The sequence below is a fragment of the Euprymna scolopes genome, chromosome 10, assembly GCF_053919585.1.
Source record: "Euprymna scolopes isolate OS-2025 chromosome 10, ASM5391958v1, whole genome shotgun sequence".
NCBI lineage: Eukaryota > Metazoa > Mollusca > Cephalopoda > Sepiida > Sepiolidae > Euprymna > Euprymna scolopes.
The window spans coordinates 42628436-42646648 of NC_136491.1; positions in this window are offsets into that span (position 1 = coordinate 42628436).

Sequence of the window (18213 nt, forward strand, 5' to 3'; positions counted from 1 at the left end):
TTACGTAGTAACCAGTGCAAAAATAATAATTTCTAAAATCGTCATCTTATCAAAAATGAATATTAACAACTTTACATTTTAATACTTCTGGTGTTGGAATTATAAAGATTTGTTGGTGCAAATCCATAGTTCGACGTAATTAACGAAAAATAAATTCCAGAAAAATCTTTATGATGTACGTACCTGTCACGGAACGAAAATTTCATATGTAAAAATTATTATCATCACTTTCAATGAACGTTACAAAGACAGAGAAAAGCTACTAAAAATGAGAAGAGAAAAGACTTGGTGGATAGAAACAAACAATTTTACTAGGAAAAGAAAAAGAAAGAAATTTAGAGCTAAAAATTGTTCACGAACTCTCTGCTGCTAAGATATTCCTCTCGCTACAAAGAATGTCCTTTATGTGGTAACAATTACGAAAGAAAGAAAAAAGAAAGAAAGAAAGAAAGAAAGACTGGCGGGTTTAGAAGCCTCATATCACAACAGTAAGTAAATAAAAATTTACTTACTGCTGTGATATGAGATTTCAACCGACGTAGGATTTTTTTAAAAAAGGTCGAAATACTTTAGCAAAGTCGAAAAGAGTTTCGCACCCTTTTGTTTGCAATTTAACCTTCTAGAGTCTGAATCTAGTAATACTTATTAATGCAAATTAATAAAAATTCTGAAATTTGAAATTATAGATTTTATTGGATCAAGAATCATGTATCTGAATAAAATAGTGAATTCATTTAAAAACTTAAGTTATGAAATGTGCCATATCTGTCACCTTGTGCTCTTATCTTCCTGATTAGGATTGTGCCATATATAGTACGGGCGACCCTAGAGGGTTAAGCTTACATTTTGTGATGTCGTCTATTTTAAAATAAAAGCACTTCTGTGGAGATTAGTTGAAATATCTGCAGGCAAATATAACTTATTATCTGAAATAATGTTTCGGGAGTGTTCTTTTATAGCGAGGATTTCCTCATTTTTCTGAAGGAATAATCTGAAAAAAAAAATACACATAATTTTTCATACAATAACGTTCTCTGAAGATGCAAGAAGTCCAGTAAAAACAAAACTTTCTAGTTCCTTCTTTGAGTCCGGTCAGAATAGAAATATTTTTTACTTTTGACTTAGAAAAACTGCAACTTGAGACGTATCCATTTTCTTCAGGCCTTAGAAGAAAATATCTATAATGATAGACGCTTCCAATTTAATCTTTCCTAATGAAAATATTTCCAGTATGTGTCTTCTCTCCTACAAGCTGGTATTTTTCTGACATATTTTACTGTCAAGTCTCCGACCGATTTCTTGGGTTTCCTTGAAGTAGATTTCTCTCAGTGAGATACGAATTCGACAGGTAACTTAGAAGCGATCATCTTAACATTATAACCTTCGCCAGGCAACTTAGACGAGTTCACTTCATCATTTTAACGTTCTGTCTAGACGTAGAGAAGACAGCACGTCAACACATTCCAAGTAAAATCAAGAGGCAGAAATCAGTCACATGAGTAACAACATCAGCAGCATTGAAGCAAATTCAAGATAAGGGAAGAAGAGGAAAAAAGAAGAAATATAGCCTCCCAAAAAATTTCTACACATATTCCTAAAGTTACGTACGTTGATCTAGTATTCTTATAATAAAGAAATTCATTTTTTTTAATGATTTTTAGCTGTTAATAGTAAATGGTAAACCATTACAAGGCTGATTTTGATTTCAGAAGTTTAAATTGAGTTGTCTCTCTTTTTTTAGTAACTATGGTGCACGAAGGTACAACGTTCTCACTTCCTTATAAAATGTTATTTTCTTGGTTAAAAAAAAAGCTATTTGATCCATTTATGTGACTTTTGGAATATGACATTTTTGTTACGTCACTGATACGTACATCAATGACTTTTCTATACTTTATTATTATTAATTTTTACATTAGGTTGAACTTTGGACTTATTTGAAATTGTTTTCTTTAACCAGTTTAATCTAATTTAATAAATTATCAAATTTACAATGTCCGTTTGTCTGTCTGCCTCCATTTTTTTCTTTTCAAACTGCATCTTCTCCAAAATAAAAGGTTGCAGAGCGCTGCCAGGTAGGTCAAATGATTGCATTTTTTGTGTACCGTTTTTTATGTATTTTAAACCGGTAAAATTAACTGCTAAGGGGTTAAAAAAATGAAATTGGAACCTGCACGTGTAAACCGACTTAAATTTCTCTTGCACACATGCGTATATATATATATATATATATATATATATATATATATATATATATATATATATATATATATATATACACGCTAGGTTAGCTCATTTGGAACTATTTCTTATCCAATAGAAGATAGCTCTAACGGTAACGACTCAGGGCTGGAGCCCTATAAGTCTTGGTTTCGGTTTCGATTCTACTTTATGCCATCGAAGTCATAGTTTTACTGCTTAAATTACTACTATATATTAGGTACAATATAATATGTAATAATGGATAGAGAATTAAATTGTTAATAATATATACGCAATCTGCATAACATAAACTATATTTAAGCGTAATTTATGACCGGGCAACGACTGGCGCCTTCTGCTAAATTCAACATCTTTCTAGAAAGTTTATTCCAAAGTATATATTTCTAAACGTCATATGAGCGAAGATTTTCGCTAATTAAAAAATGTATTAATATGAAAAATTAAAGACATAAATTCAAACCACATTCCAAAAAGCATTTTAGAATTCTTTGAACTACCGTTCTCATCTTGAGTGTCATTTTTACAAAGTTTTGTTTTAACCTATGACCGTCTCTTCAGGTGTATTTTGTCGAACTGGTAAAATTTTCTGTCGAACTCGGGAATCTACGCGGAATTTCGAACGGAACCCTTTATTCACTTCACATGCTCTCGTTTCCTCACCCACGACTGGATAGAGGTCCTAAGTAATTAGCAACTGTATTTTTCGGTCGGGAGAATATCAGTTTACAACCGATTTTTTCCAACTACTCTAACCACTCCGCCACAAGTCATTACGGACAACTCTAGTACGAATTTTATGAACCTTAAAACTACTTTATTTAAGATGTAAATATCACTAGTTATTACTACATATTACTATATAGGGCTCCTTCAGTCTTTGATAGACTGTGGATACCCACAAAGAGGTGCCTGCGCGTGAATTTTTTTTTTTTTTTTTTTTTTTTTTTTGACAGGAGGTGCGCAATCTTCAACCACACCTCTCGTGAGTCGGCATTGTTAAATACCAGTAGCAAGTGAAGTGTATGTACCAGACAACTGGAAAAAAATGCCGAGATAAGCGGAGAGCACATACAGCGCCTAGAATTCCTAAATGGTCACCCATATGATACTAACCAAGCTCAACATTGCTTAACTTCGGTGATCTGGCGAGAACCGATGTGTCAACGCGATTATGCCGTTAATTGTATATTACTAAATAATACTATTATATATTATTACTTTACTTATTAATGTATATATTATCTATTGTTTATAATTAACGATTCCCATACGGTGTTAAATTCTATACTAGGTCTACTTAGTAATTGATCGTCACCCATCGTATGTGCTGCTTCTTTGAGCCGTCTAATTCTCCACCGTTTTTCTCTGTTTATAATTTTTACTTCGTACCATAAAGATGGTTTCCCTTTTCCCTCCATATATGGTCAGACATTACCGACTTTTCCACGTATTTCGGATTTTCGATGTTCTGCTAATCGCGCTTTTAGTGAACGACATGTTTCACCTTTGTATAGTTTTTCACATTTACATCGGATTTCATACATACAATTCTTATTTATGATTTTTTTTTCTACAGGGGTATTTACTCGCACATGCTGTTTCCGGATTTTTTTTTTTTTTTTTTTTAGATAAGGATTGGCTATTCGTAACATATAGATGAGAACAGTAGTCCTAAGAATCCATATAATATGAATAACCAATCCCCATCTAAAAAAAAATCAGAAATGAAATAGCATTTTAAAAGTTTTAATCCAGAATTTGAATATTAAAGATGCTATGTAGCAAAATAAAATAAGAACATTAGTCAGTAATGAGGCTGCATACCCCAGCGTGACAACGTAAGGATGGGCCAAAGTATTATTTAAAATATTCCCGATGTTATGTAATGAAAACGTTGATGACTCAAACACTGTCTAATCTAGTTCAATTTTTGCAATGGTGGTTACTGGTTGGGGAGCCTTTTTTATGATTCTAGTTTCTTTTGAGTGGGAGAGAGGGAGACTTTTGGAGAGAGACGATTTGGGGAAGACATTTTAGGAAAACAGTTTTAGAAAATACCTAAGTGTGAGAGAGCGAGAAAATGTCACATGGTAATCGCAAACAAAATAACGAGTACAAAATTATAAGTTCACAATTTAAACCATGAATGATGTTTTAATCAAGTTTAGTGGCGGTTGGTCAAGCGATGAAGACGCTAGGCTGTGCACAACCAATCAACCAGTCAGCCAACCAACAAACCAAACATAGTTACAAATTCATCAGAAAGTAAAAACTCCCCCCACACACACACAACGGAACTTTGATACGAATTTTTGTCTAATCCTTACATAAGAACTGTGAAAACTTCTCAACAAACTTTGACCTTTCAAAGTATATTTTATATTTCTGTAAGATTGTTGGTACCCGTATATTTTATTCGTTAATTCATGTTTTCTCCCTTTCATTCCAAAATGCCCGTTAAGTTAGCTCTTGCTAACTGATAATCCATTTATACCATTCATGTGTTTATTCACCACCACCACCACCACCACAATCATCATCATCATTATTATCATTATTATTATTATTATTATTATTATTATTATTATTATTGGCCAATTTGACTGCGCACATGTATATTAATTGTTAGCACTCGCCAAAATACACCATTCGCTGCCAGGAGCATCATGACAGCTGTACACAACAAAACAAACGTAATTCGTATTATTAATATTTGGATTCATCGGACTACAGCTGGAGCGCTATAGATTTTGGTTTCAGTTTCGGTTTCGATTCTACTTGATGGCACCGAAATCATATTTTTTTTACTGTTGAAATTACTACTATATATTAGGTACAATATAATATGTAATAATGGATAGAGAATTGACTATAATAATATATACGCAATCTACATAAAATAAAATATATTTAAGCGTAATTTACGACCGGGCAACGACTGGCGCCTCCTGCTATATATATGTAGCAGTTTATTAGGAAGATTATTCCAAACTATATATTTCTAAACGTCATATGCGCGAATATTTCCACAAATTAAAAAATGTGCTACTAACATGAAGAATTAAAGACAAAAATGTAAACAACATTCAAAAAGTTACAGCAGACATTAAAGAAAGCATTTTAGAATTCTTCGGACTACAGTCCTCATATTGGGTGTCATTTTTACAAAGTTTCGTTTTAACCTATGGCCTTCTGTTCAAGTGTATCTTATTTATAATACGAATAACGAATCCTCACCTCAAAAATTCAGAAACGTCAAAGCAAACGTAGTTACAAACTCGACCCAAAATATAATCTCCACGGACGCGGTAATTAATGGTTAACTTGCCAGACAGAACAGAGGTGGATGAATGGAAGCGCATGCGCGTCTAACCACACCTGCGCAGTCATGTCTGCGTAATAGATAAAATATCAACGCAGCAAGATAAATCGTTGGATGTTAGCCGATTGGAATTAACGACGAAACATTCTATGCACATTGTTCTCTATCATAAATAGCGGTTGTTAATGCTGTTTAGAGAGTAAACAAGTTGAGTCATTAAAGAGGCAGTTACTATCAGATAAATGGGAGAGAATGCTTTGGTTTTGATCCAGAATCCAACCTATTTAAAAAAAAAAAAAAAAAAAAAAAAAAAAAACAGAAAAGTCTTTGTGATGTGCATAACCGTCACGGAAAGAAAATATCATAGTCCAAAAGTCACGTAAACCTATCATATAGATTTTTATATATAGAAAATATTTTTTTGCGATTTTTGGCGATTTTAATAGTAAATAGTAGCCATTACAAGACTGATTTTGTAGTAGTTCAGAGTGAGTTGCCCTGTATATTTATTAAACATGGTGGATCAAAATACAACGTCTCGCTTCCTCATTGAATTTGATTTTCTTAGTTTAAAAAATAAACTATCTGTTCAATTTGTGCTTTTAGACAACTTCCTTCTGTGACAGGTAGGTACATCATAAAGATTTTTTTCTGTATTTTTTTGTTTTTATTTATGATAGGTTGAATTCTGGATAAGAACCGAATACTTTTATTTATAGGAGTAGATTTCGTTCGTCCCGTATCTGCGCAGACATGTCTGCATAATCTAATATATAAATGCCTATATGTCTGTCTTTCTGTCTCCATATTTTTAGACTCTATCTCATCCGAAACTAAAAGTCGTAGAGCTACGCTAGAGGCTTCAAATGATTGGAGTTTTTACGGACCGTTTTTTTTTTGTTTGTTTTTTTTTATGGGTTTTTAGCCGGTTAAAATAGTTTTTAAGAAGTCAAAAATGGCTCAAAATTGAAAAAAAAAATCGTTATACATTTTGTACATTCATCTGAGTTTATTTAAAATTTTTATTTTTAATCAGTCCATATGCGTGTCACGTTTGGTACGGTGGTAACATTACCAGCTCTGATCACTACGGTTTCGGTTTCGATTCTAGCTGATAGCAGTCAAATACTTCTTTTTTTTTTAACTTTTGAAATCACAACTCTATAATAGTATATACGAAATTTGAACACATTAAAATATTTTTTTTTTGTGCATTTTCACTCCCAAACAAGGCACGGTGCCACTTTGATGTAGGGGGCTACCATCTGGGACATAATTTGTAGGAGTACTATGTGGGGAGCTGAGCAGCAAGATATCTGCTTGCATTACCATTGAACTTCTGCATGTCAGTACAGTCAGGGAGACAGGAACCCGGAAGGGAATTCCAAAGTCTAGCAGTCCTGGGGAAGAAACTATTAGAGTAAAAGGTTTTCTTTAAGCGTATTTTACGCCCGAGCAAAGCCCTCTCACCCCACCCCCCTGATAGTAATAGATAAAATATCAACACAAAATAAATCGTTGGATGTCGAATTAACGATGACGAATTCTTACGCAGGTTACTTTCTACCTTACTAGCATTTCAGCGCGGCGTTGCCCGGGTGTTTGGAGGTGTATGTTAAGCAAAAAAAAAAAAAAAAGAAAAAAAACGGTCAATTTTTTTTAATTTGACCCCTATTATAACCCTTTAACATTTATTGTTTTTGGCTCAAATCAAGTTATTAAGTTAAATCCATGTCCAAAGAACCTATATCTAAAACTTCAATTGTTTATACCAAAAATTGGCGGAGGAGTTTGGTAGAGTCCTCAAATGCCAAATCGTTGAACTTTGACCCCTTAACAGCTAAATTTCTGGATGAAAGCGGATTACAAGATTTTCCCAAATCTCAGTACCCTGTATATCAAATTTCGAGTCTGTAGACTGAAAATTGACAGAGTTATTGTATAGGGAAATGTACACAGACACACAGACACACAAACACGTTCACTTTTGTAGATATACTAGCATTTCAGTCCGGCGTTGCCCGGGTGTTTGGAGGTGTATGTTGAGCAAAAAAAAAAAAAAGGTCAATTTTTTTTAATTTTGACCCCTATTATGACCCTTTAACATTTATTGTTTTGGGCTCAAATCAAGTTATTAAGTTAGATCCATGTCCGAGAAACCTATATTTATAATGTCAAGTGTTTAGATCCAAAATTGTCGTAGGAGTTTGGTAGAGTTCTCAAAGGTCAAATCGTTGAACTTTGACCCCTTAACAGCCAAATTTCTGGCCGAAAACCGATCACATCGATTTTCCCAAATCTCAGTACTCTGTATATCAAATTTCGAGTCTGTAGACTGAAAATTGACAGAGTTATTGCGTAGGGAAATGTACACAGACACACAGACACAGACACGTTCACTTTTATAGATAGATTATAAATAGTAGTTGTTAATACTAGTTAGAGAGTAAACAAGTTGAGTCATTAGAGACGTAATCACTATCAGATAAACGAGAGAAAATAGTTTTCTTGTAAGTGCAGATTTCGTTTGTTTCGCCATTTTACAAGATTTCATTGTCTTTTGACATCTGCTGTTAGCACACCACCTCATTGTAGTCCAGTATCTTGATAAAGTCCTGTAGAAATTTAAGCGAATGGAGAGATTTTTTTTAATATATCATCATCATCAGGACGAGTTCCTTGCTCGTACCAATGTGACTCTTCCTCTCTAGAGTTTGCTGTCTTCCATCAGCTGCCTCAGATCTTAAGGTTCGCAGTTGGCGTCGTGTGCTAATTGCTGGACGTACGTGGATCTAGGTCGTCCTTTGCTTGCGCTTCCGTGTCATGGAGTCCATAACAATACATCCCTCACCAATTCATGCTTACTCCTCAGAAAGTGCCCGGCAAATCGTAGACGTTTCTCGTTGATGTATTATATATGGAAGGTAGGTTAGGTTGCCATAAAGTAGCTGCTTCGTGGGGTGATTTTGCCAAGATATATTTAATACTGTTCGTAGCATACAACTGTATGTACCGTCTGGTTTTTATTTCCAATCTTTTGGTGAGTGTCCAGGTTGTAGCATCGTAAACGAGGACAGACTCTACCACTGCCTTGAATAACTGCCTTTTCAGTTCGTCACTTAGCCTTGAAGTACATACTGAACGTAGCCCATCCAATGCGGCCCATGCTTTTGAGATGCGAATTTCGATATCTCTCCCTGTGGAAACTATGTTACTGCCCAGATATGTAAACTCAGCGACTTCTTTCAGTGTTGTTCCAACCAGAGCCCTGATCTCTCCTTCCACATTGAAAGTCATAAAATTTGTCTTATATCCGCATTAATATATAACAGCTGAAAAAAAGGGAAAATAACAAATGGGCAACAAATGAATATAACCAAAGGCACTAAAAGTTTTATACCATGACAATCGTATCCCAGTGAGAATATACGTCATAATCAAGTTGACACAATGGTCCTCGTCATATCACCAAAGTTAAGCAACGTTGAGCCTAGTCAATATGAGATGAGTGATCATTTTGAAATACCAGACGCTGTATGTAGGAGACTATCGATTCCTTCCTGTGTAACATAGTGCATATGAGCGCGGGGGGGAAATATCAGCAGCAGCAAAGGATGGCTGGCTTCCGAAGAGATTAGCAGCAGCAGTAGCCGAAAAATGCGCATATGCAAATTAGGAAGTGTACATAAGAAGAAGGAAAAAAGAATTTTTTTAAATGTACCACGTGGTCAGCAGAAGCAAAGTGTTGTCCAAGAAAATGGACGTGTGAAGTTGAGGATGCAAATAGGTCGGCTGTGAGCGGCATGCGGTTAGAGGAAGAAGAAAAATGTACACCAGGCGAGATGGACGATGGCGAGAGACTTTTTTTTTACATAGTAGTCACCAATTATCAAGGCCTAGAAGCCACTCGGGGATAAGGGTTATTGCGTGTACAATAATCAATGGGATAATATCGTAGTAATTGTTAGTAATGAAGATTTGATAAATTGGATTACTTAAGGGGGGGCATTTATTAGGAATTTGTTTACGTTGGACTTGAAGACATCCAAGTTGTAGTTAGATGGGAAACAGGCAAACGGAAGAGAGTTCCACAAGCGTGCACTTCTAAGAAAGAAGCTTTGTTCATGGAATCTAGGTTTTGATTTAGGCACAGATAAAGAGTGGGGAAAATTATTGACAGTGGTTTCAACTAGATGGGTGTTTTTCGTGAAAGATTGGTGAGAGGGGGGCAGATATTGGAACTCAGACGAGCACTTGCCATGGAAATAACGATAAAACAAAGACAGACTCGCAACGTCTCTTCTGTAGGAGATAGGTTGCGGGGAAGAGAAAAGGGCATCTCCCTCTTAGCTACGAATTCTATTTTGTACTCTGTCAAGGCAGGATAAGCTGTTTTTAGCAGTTCCTGCCCAAATGTGGCAGCAGTACTCCATTCTTGGGCGTACTTGGCTTTATATAGGTAGAGAATTGCATCAGCAGTGAGATATTTTAAGTGGTGCCGAGACAGGAAAGTAACGAAAAGAAAAAAAATACCTTTGCTAAAACGGAAAAAGGTGCCAACGAGGATTTATTTATTAATTTCCAGTTTGATTTTTTTTTTACACTTGCAAGAACTGCAAAAATCTAACATCGTTATCTCCCTTGCAGAGATACATGCGACTGGGAATCGCTTTTGAATTCCATACTCTCTTGAAACTTCCTCCTTTGGAGGAAACTGGTTCAACTCGCTTCAGATGAATGCTGCTTCGGTCGGTTGGGTTTCTCGGTGAGAGTGACTTGGTGTGTCCATGTCGTGGACATGTTTCTTGAACGGCTGTTACGTGCTGGGCACGGCAACTAGCTCCCCGGAGGCTAAGCTATAGATATAGTCTCAGACGATATAACAATTGCCACATCTTTAGATCACGGGGTTGATATGTCGTCTACTGGTAGGTATTCACTTTGAGTTCTCCGCTTCATTTCTAGCAGAACCACTGCGCTGGGATAGAACACTGTAGTAAATGATATGCACACGTTCTCATAAAAATAGGAATTCTTTTATTTTAACAATTGAAGGAGCATTTTGACTCGAGGCTGGTTCTCAAAAAGTCGAGACCCCAACTTTTTGCGATCTGACTTGTGTGGCGCGTAAGTTCCAACTCGATTACAATTCTTCCCTTGTCGAAACGAGAGGGAAAAAGAGAGAAAGAGAGAGAGAGAGAGGCGGGGAGCGAGAAGAGAAAGAAAGATATATAGAGCGACATTAATGTTTATCAACAAGAAAGGGACAGTATTTCAGTTCAACATATCTCGGTAGATAAGTTCAATAATTCACTGTCATTGACCTTTCAATAGTAACCAGGCACTTGATCATATTTAAAAAAATCTGGCAATCTAAGACGAGGTTGAGCTTGCTGTCTGTACTATGTTTTTAATAGCATATATTTAAATATATCAGTGAAAATAATACGAATACTCTTGAAAATCAACTTTTTAAAGGTAAGTCTTCAATTGGTACTCTAGCGTACATTGACCATTCATTATTGTCCTTAGAAAAAATTAAACAAATCCTTTATAAATACTAGCCTGGGTGTTTGTAGGTGTGTGTTGAGCAAAAAAAAAAAAAAAAAAAAAAAAAAAAACGTTGCAGTAGGCAGGCAGGCTCGAACCCGTGACGCGAAGGCAGAAAAGAAATTGGAGGTGTGTGTAAGGGTGTTGGTTGAGCAAAAAATAAATAAATAAATAATAAAAAAGTGGTGGTAGGCAGGCAGGCTCAAACCCGTACAGCGAAGGAGGAAAAGAAAGTGAAAACAAAAACGTGACACGTTAGCTGTTTCGCCCATCTTCAAACCGGAAGTGATGTCGGTTTAAATTAAGGTTAGACAATCTAAAAGAGGAGATGAATTTCGAAAATATCGGCGAAATAGCGACTCCTCTCTGTAGAAAAGTGCCTAGTGGCCAATTTTTTCAATATTTGTCATCCGAAGTGTCGAGCTTCAAAATGATACTGATCTCGTAAAAATCTGTTGCCTTTGTTGAAAGTTTTTGCGAGACATACATACATACATACATAGATACATACATACATACATACATACATACATACATACATACATACATTTAAACGGACAGGTGAGATTTATATTATAGATGGACGTGTGTGCTCTAATCCAGTGGTTCTAAAATGGATGATCAATTTATTGTATTAGAAACTGTCCATACACGTAGGCATACCAAATAGTTTTCCTACTGTCAATTTAGAAATTGTAAATGTCGGGTGACGAAACCTGAAGATAACCATAAATAGGTATATAAAATAATTGGAAAATGGCAAATTGCAAGTGAAATTTAAAAAAAAAAAAAGAAAAGGCCAAAGCTAAATTCGCGAAATTTGGGCTAAAAATGTCGAGTTGTTCTAAAATGGATGATCGATTTACTAGAACGTTCAATTATAAACTGAGCACCCCATACACATATTTAAATATTGATTTTCTTTTTCATTTTTTGTTTTATGTGGTAGATTAGTGTCCATTCGATAATAATCCGCTAAAAAAATTGAAAAAAAAGATACAAATAAAAACATACACATGAACTATATATATATATATTTAATTATTATAGCAAAAAAATAATTATGACAGCCCCTTTAAGAAATTCATTTCTTATCGTTGAGCACTTTCAGTTGAATTAAAGTCGGTCAATTTAGCTCTTATGCATAGATCAGCGTATAACGATTAGATCACTCTCTGACTGACGTAAATGAACATTTAAACTTAAAATGTTTAAATTCAACGCTATTTCACGCGGATAATGGTAGCCGAATGGATACAGTCTCCGCTAATCGAGCCAGAGATGTCTCGTGGTGCGGGGTTCGAATCGTTCAGCTGGTGTTAATTGTGACACCCTGCACTGAAGAATCCCGAAAGGATGAAACACTAGTGTCTGTAGGTATTTAATTATTATAGCCAATATATATATATATCATTCAAACACTACCGCGTTTTAATATATGGTTAAGTGTTAGCTTTACTCATTTAGAAATGCTTTAAAGTTTCACCGCTCACTCATTTTGCGACCAAATTTCAAACAATTTTACAGTTCATAGGTCACTTTCTCAGCTATATTTTGAAATAAACATTTTTAATTTTCGTTAATTAAAACAAAAATTATAATAAAATTACTTGTGTTCAAATATCTTAGAATTAGTAAGGAACGTGAGAGACGACTTCTTCTTATTGGCTGTTGGTTACCATAGCAACTTTTTTAACATTGAGGTTTTAGAGACGATTTCCATAGCAACTTTTTCGTCGTCAGCACCTCCATAACTCATAGTAGGAATGTCACTCACATGCCATATTATTTGGGTTATATAGAGAGAGTTAACAAAAGCGTGCTAGGGCTGATTATCTTTCGCTTACGATGTCGCCCGTTAATTCTGTTTCTCTCTTTTTTGCCGTGCTACGGCTGATAACCTTTCGCTTACGACGTCGCCTGTTAATTTTGCTTCTCTCTTTTTTTTGTCCATTCTTTTTGTTTATTTTCTTAAGTACGTCTTTTATTTGATTTCTTTATTTAGTCAATTTAAGAAATTGGTAATAATGTTTTATGAGTTGTTGACAATGCGTATGATATTGAACACAATAAAGAAAATATCATTTCAAAGCTAAGCCTAGAAAAATCATCGATTACATAGAAAAATGCAGGCATGAAAAGTTATACAGTTAAGATTAAACTTAGAAAAGTAAAAGGACTAGTTGTTAAAACTGGAACAGAAAAAGGCAAGATATTCTAGTAAAAAAATATAAATTCATAACTTAAAATATTGCAGCATTAAGAATTTATATATAATGTTAAGTTGAATTTTTAAAAAACTCTTAATGCTGTAATATTTTAAGTTATAAATTTATTATGTTTTTACTCTTTTTCTTTCCAGTTTTAACAACTAGTCATTTCACTTTTCTTAGCCATATTACTTTTCATGCTAGCATTTTTCAATGGAATATATATTCCATTTGATATACAGGGTACTGAGATTTGGGAAAATCAATGTGATCGGTTTTCGGTCAGAAATTTGGCGATTAAGGGGTCAAAGTTCAACGATTTGACCTTTGTGAACTCTACCCGTCTGTAGACTAAAAATTGACAGAGTCTGTAGACTAAAAATTGACAGAGTTATTGCGTAAGGGAATGTACACACACAGACACACAGATACACAGACACTTCCAGTTTATATATATATATATATATATATATATATATATATCAATCCTGGCTTGAGGTAGTTTCCTGTCTAGCCGTACTGATGAGCTGTGAAACAGCGAAACAGTACTGTATGTGGATGACTATATCATATATAATATATATATATATATATATATATATATATATATATATATATATATATATATAAGCATGTGTAATTTTATTTTTCTAGCTATTTTTAACACTTTATTACATCCTGATATTTGGAATTCTGAACCATCCATTAAGTTCCATCCCTGCCCCACATCTCAAATAGTCATACGCATTTCGACGTTCGCCACTTAATAACCGGTCATAGGTAACCTAAATTATCAACACCTTCCCCACCACTGCATTTTGCCAACCTTTCCATCTTTTAAATTTCATATCTTGGCGAGGCGATAGAAGAGGGTTGTGGAATCTATCCCTCAGCGGATTTTAAAGCCACTGAGCGCCACACTCTAAAAAATTTTTCACCCTTTCTCGCTGCAGAACTTCTCATGCAAGAATCATAATTTATAGATATATATGATTTGGATTTCGTAAATGGGCATTCCTATTGTTGGATTGGCGGATCATATCGGATCTACGCATTTTCATACGTGGACTCCAGATTGAATATTCTTTTTGATCTATTATTGTTGTTATTATTATTAGTAATAGTAGTAGTACTATTATTATTACTATATTTAAAACATTATATCTTCCATACTCTGAAGATTAACATTAAAAGAGCCATTCTTTGAAACTCCATGGAATAAGGAAAAATATTAATCTGTATTCCTTTGGATAATAGATGTTGCAAATTCTAACTTCAAAAATTCAAACTTCCTCCCTATATATATATATATATATATATATATATATATATATATATATATATATATATATATATATATATATAATGTGCCCTAATTGAAGTTTATGCGTATGTGTGTGTTTGAAATAGCAGCAGCTTTGTAAAACATTATTGTATATTGATGTATGTGTGTGTGTGTGCGTGTGTGTGGAACGGCAATATGAAAAGAAAGATTTTTTTTTTGTCTCTATAACTAAATTTTACTTGACTATAAATTCTAAAAATTAATTCTACTGTATTCTGTAAGTTAATCCTCTCCTAAACACTAAGTCTACCCTACTCCACAAACTGCTACTAACACTCATACATTACACACGCTTAATATAAAGTCATTCTGTAACGCATTATCCTATTCCTAAGCCATTATATAAATAAATAAATAAAAAATTAAAAAAAATTTTTTTTTTAATTTCTAAATTTAAAGGAAAAATATTAAACCATATCTTAACTCTTTCCAACTAACCTGTTGCAAATATAGTTGCTTCCACTGCATGAACTTTTATTCACCCCCTCCTCCAGTAACAATGAAATAGCAATGTCCCTTAATCACTTTGAGGAGTGTAATTTCTCAGTAGATATATAACATTTACAAACTAACCCAGTAACATTAACTACCTACGCATGGTCGCACAAATACCTGGATTAGGACCCAGGCGTGGGGTAAATCCTCTCGGTGCTGATGGACTCGTAGATCTTCCCAGGTCATCCGTCTAGGAGAAGGAAAACTCTGAAGCTAAACCTAAAGGGAGGGAGGCCCCTCCATTCTTGGATGACATCCTTCCTAGAGCTGGTGATTCGAACAAATTACCGGTCTGCAAACCTAAACTGCTTAAGGAGTAGATACGCACTGTCTATCGCCCAGCTTCCATATTCCTTCTTTGCCTATTAGCCAGGCATAGAGGTCGAAGCACAGGGATTCGACAGAAACACTCAGTGGTCGATCTTGTTTCCTGACTAGGGCAATGAACACCGATTTCCCCCTCTCCTGACACATCCCATCCCCCTCTAAACTGGGCAGTTGGGAGTGCTTGAACATCATAATGCCAGTACAAGAAGATTGGGTTGACCATCGTCTGATAGGTTGAGGGTACCGGATTGACAGTTCCTGGCTGCTGTTCCCGACTGGTAGTACAGGATCCCTAACTCTTTGGTAGCGCTTAGAGTGGCTGCTCCATCAACAGTTGAATAATATCGGGATGTTTGTAGTGCCATGTTGCGCATGGAAAGGGACCCTGCACTCATCCTGAGGCCACAGTCCTAGTAGATGGAAGGTCAACTGATGCTCTACTTGTGTTGCATGCATGGTGTTCTGCATAACCAATTGCTCAGCACCCCTTACTTAACTGAAACTTTAAAAGAATAACAGTACAATCTAAAATTATGCTTAAATCAGGACAAAACTCAAAGAAAATCAAATTGCCTCCTCCCTTGAGGCTTGCATTTACTAACATCCGTGGGCTTAGAACTAATTTAAATGATGTTGAAGCATTTCTCCTAACAAACACCCCGGATATCTTAGCACTAAGTGAGACTAACCTACACCCCTCCATCCCCTCTAACTACTTTAACATGCCAGGATATCTCCCACTCTGCCATAAGGACTCTGACAGACATATGCACGGCTTGGAATCTATATTCGAAACACCCTCCCCCTGACTAGAGAAAAAAAACTAGAATCGGACGATTAAGCCTTCTCAGGTGCATGTCATTATAAAAAATCTTGACACGGCAAAAGCATGTGGACCTGATCTCATCCCGGCTGTGCTATTAAAAAAGTGGTCAGCCGAAGTAGCTCCAATCCTCTCCAAACTTTACAACAAATGCCTTAGTGAATCTTGCTTTCCTGCCCACTGGAAAACTGCTTCTGTGGTACCAGTTTTCAAGAATTCTGGCGAAAGAAATGATCCAGCAAATTACCGCCCCATTAGCCTCCTCCCACTTTTTGCCAAAATAGTTGAGTCCATAATTAACCATGCTCTAGTCCATCACCTTACAGATGCTAAACTTCTTACCGACCAACAATATGGATTTAGGCAAGTCTGTTCCACAGCAGACATTCTAATTGTAATCTCTGAGCGTATATACCATTCACTTGACAAAGCAGGGGAGGGTAGAGCGGTAGCCCTAGATATATCTAAGGCTTTTGACAGGGTATGGCACAAAGGTCTTCTCAGGAAAATCAGATCATACAGTATCACTGGAAGAACACTTAACATAATTAAATCCTTCTTAGATAAGAGAAAAATCCAGGTTGTCCTCGATGGCCATGCATCTAAACAATATGATATAAATGCGGGAGTGCATCAGGGGTCTATCCTTGGACCTCTATTATTCCTAATATTCATAAATGACCTCCCTGAAAAAATTGTCTGTGAGATGGGTATGTATGCTGATGACACCACGCTCTATAACAGACACGACAGGAAAACAAATGAACACATATCTAAAGAAATGGCAGAAACACTAGAGAATAACCTCCAATCTGTAGTGGAATGGGGACAAAAATGGATGATCACATTCAATGCTGCCAAGACTAAGCTTGTTTCCTTCAATAACTACAAGAAACCTTCTCTACCACCAATAGCAATGGCCAAAGACTCTTTTTCTGAAAGCACATCTTTTAAACTCCCCGGCCTAACGTTCACAGGAAACATGAGTTGGAACAATTATATTGAGAGCATTGCCAGGACCGCTGCGAAAAAGGTAGGTTCTCTCTACCGTGCTAGAAAGCTACTGACCCCTGAAAGTATCCTGTACCTCTATAAGGCCACCATTTGCCCATATATGGAGTATTGTTGTCATATTTGGGCTGGTGCATCTGCTACTAGTCTCTCGCTCCTCGACAAGGTTCAAAAGAGAGTCGCCAACCTAATAGGTCCTGAACTATCATCCAAGCTTCAGCCTCTATCCCATCGACGCAATGTAGCATCCCTCTGCCTGTTCCACAAGTACTTTAACGGTGTATGTTCCGACAAGTTGCAAGCACTTGTACCCCCTCTACATAAATATCCCCGACAAACCCGACAAGCAGTACAATCCCACCCCTTCACAGTAAAGATCCCTAGATGTAAGAGAGCCTTCTACTCCAGTAGTTTCTTCCCCAGAACCGCTAGACTTTGGAACTCCCTGCCAAGTTTCTGCTCCCTAAGTGTACTGACATGCAGAAGTTCAAGTGTAACGTGAACCGACATCTTGCTGCTCAACTCCCCAACTAGTACCCCTGTAGCCTGTGTCCCTAATAGTAGCCCCTACATCAAAGTGGCAATGTGCCTTGTTTGGGGCGAAAATGTAATAAAAACATTTTTTTTTTAATTACAGATCTATACAGATAAAAAAAAAATATTCACAACCTGTAAAGATAGCTAAAGATAAATAATTCGTTATAGTTGGAAAAAAAAAAAAAAAAAAAAAAAAAGAGTTGCTTTGCCTGTTAGGAAAAATTGAGTAGACATGTTCATTTCGGCTGGCGCGGTGTGGATTTGTGTCTGCATAAATAGATATTGTGGTGTGTGTGTGTGTGTGTGTGTGTGTGTGAGTGTGTATATTAGATCGCCTTTTTTTTCAGTGTGAGGGTGTATGAACTAATGC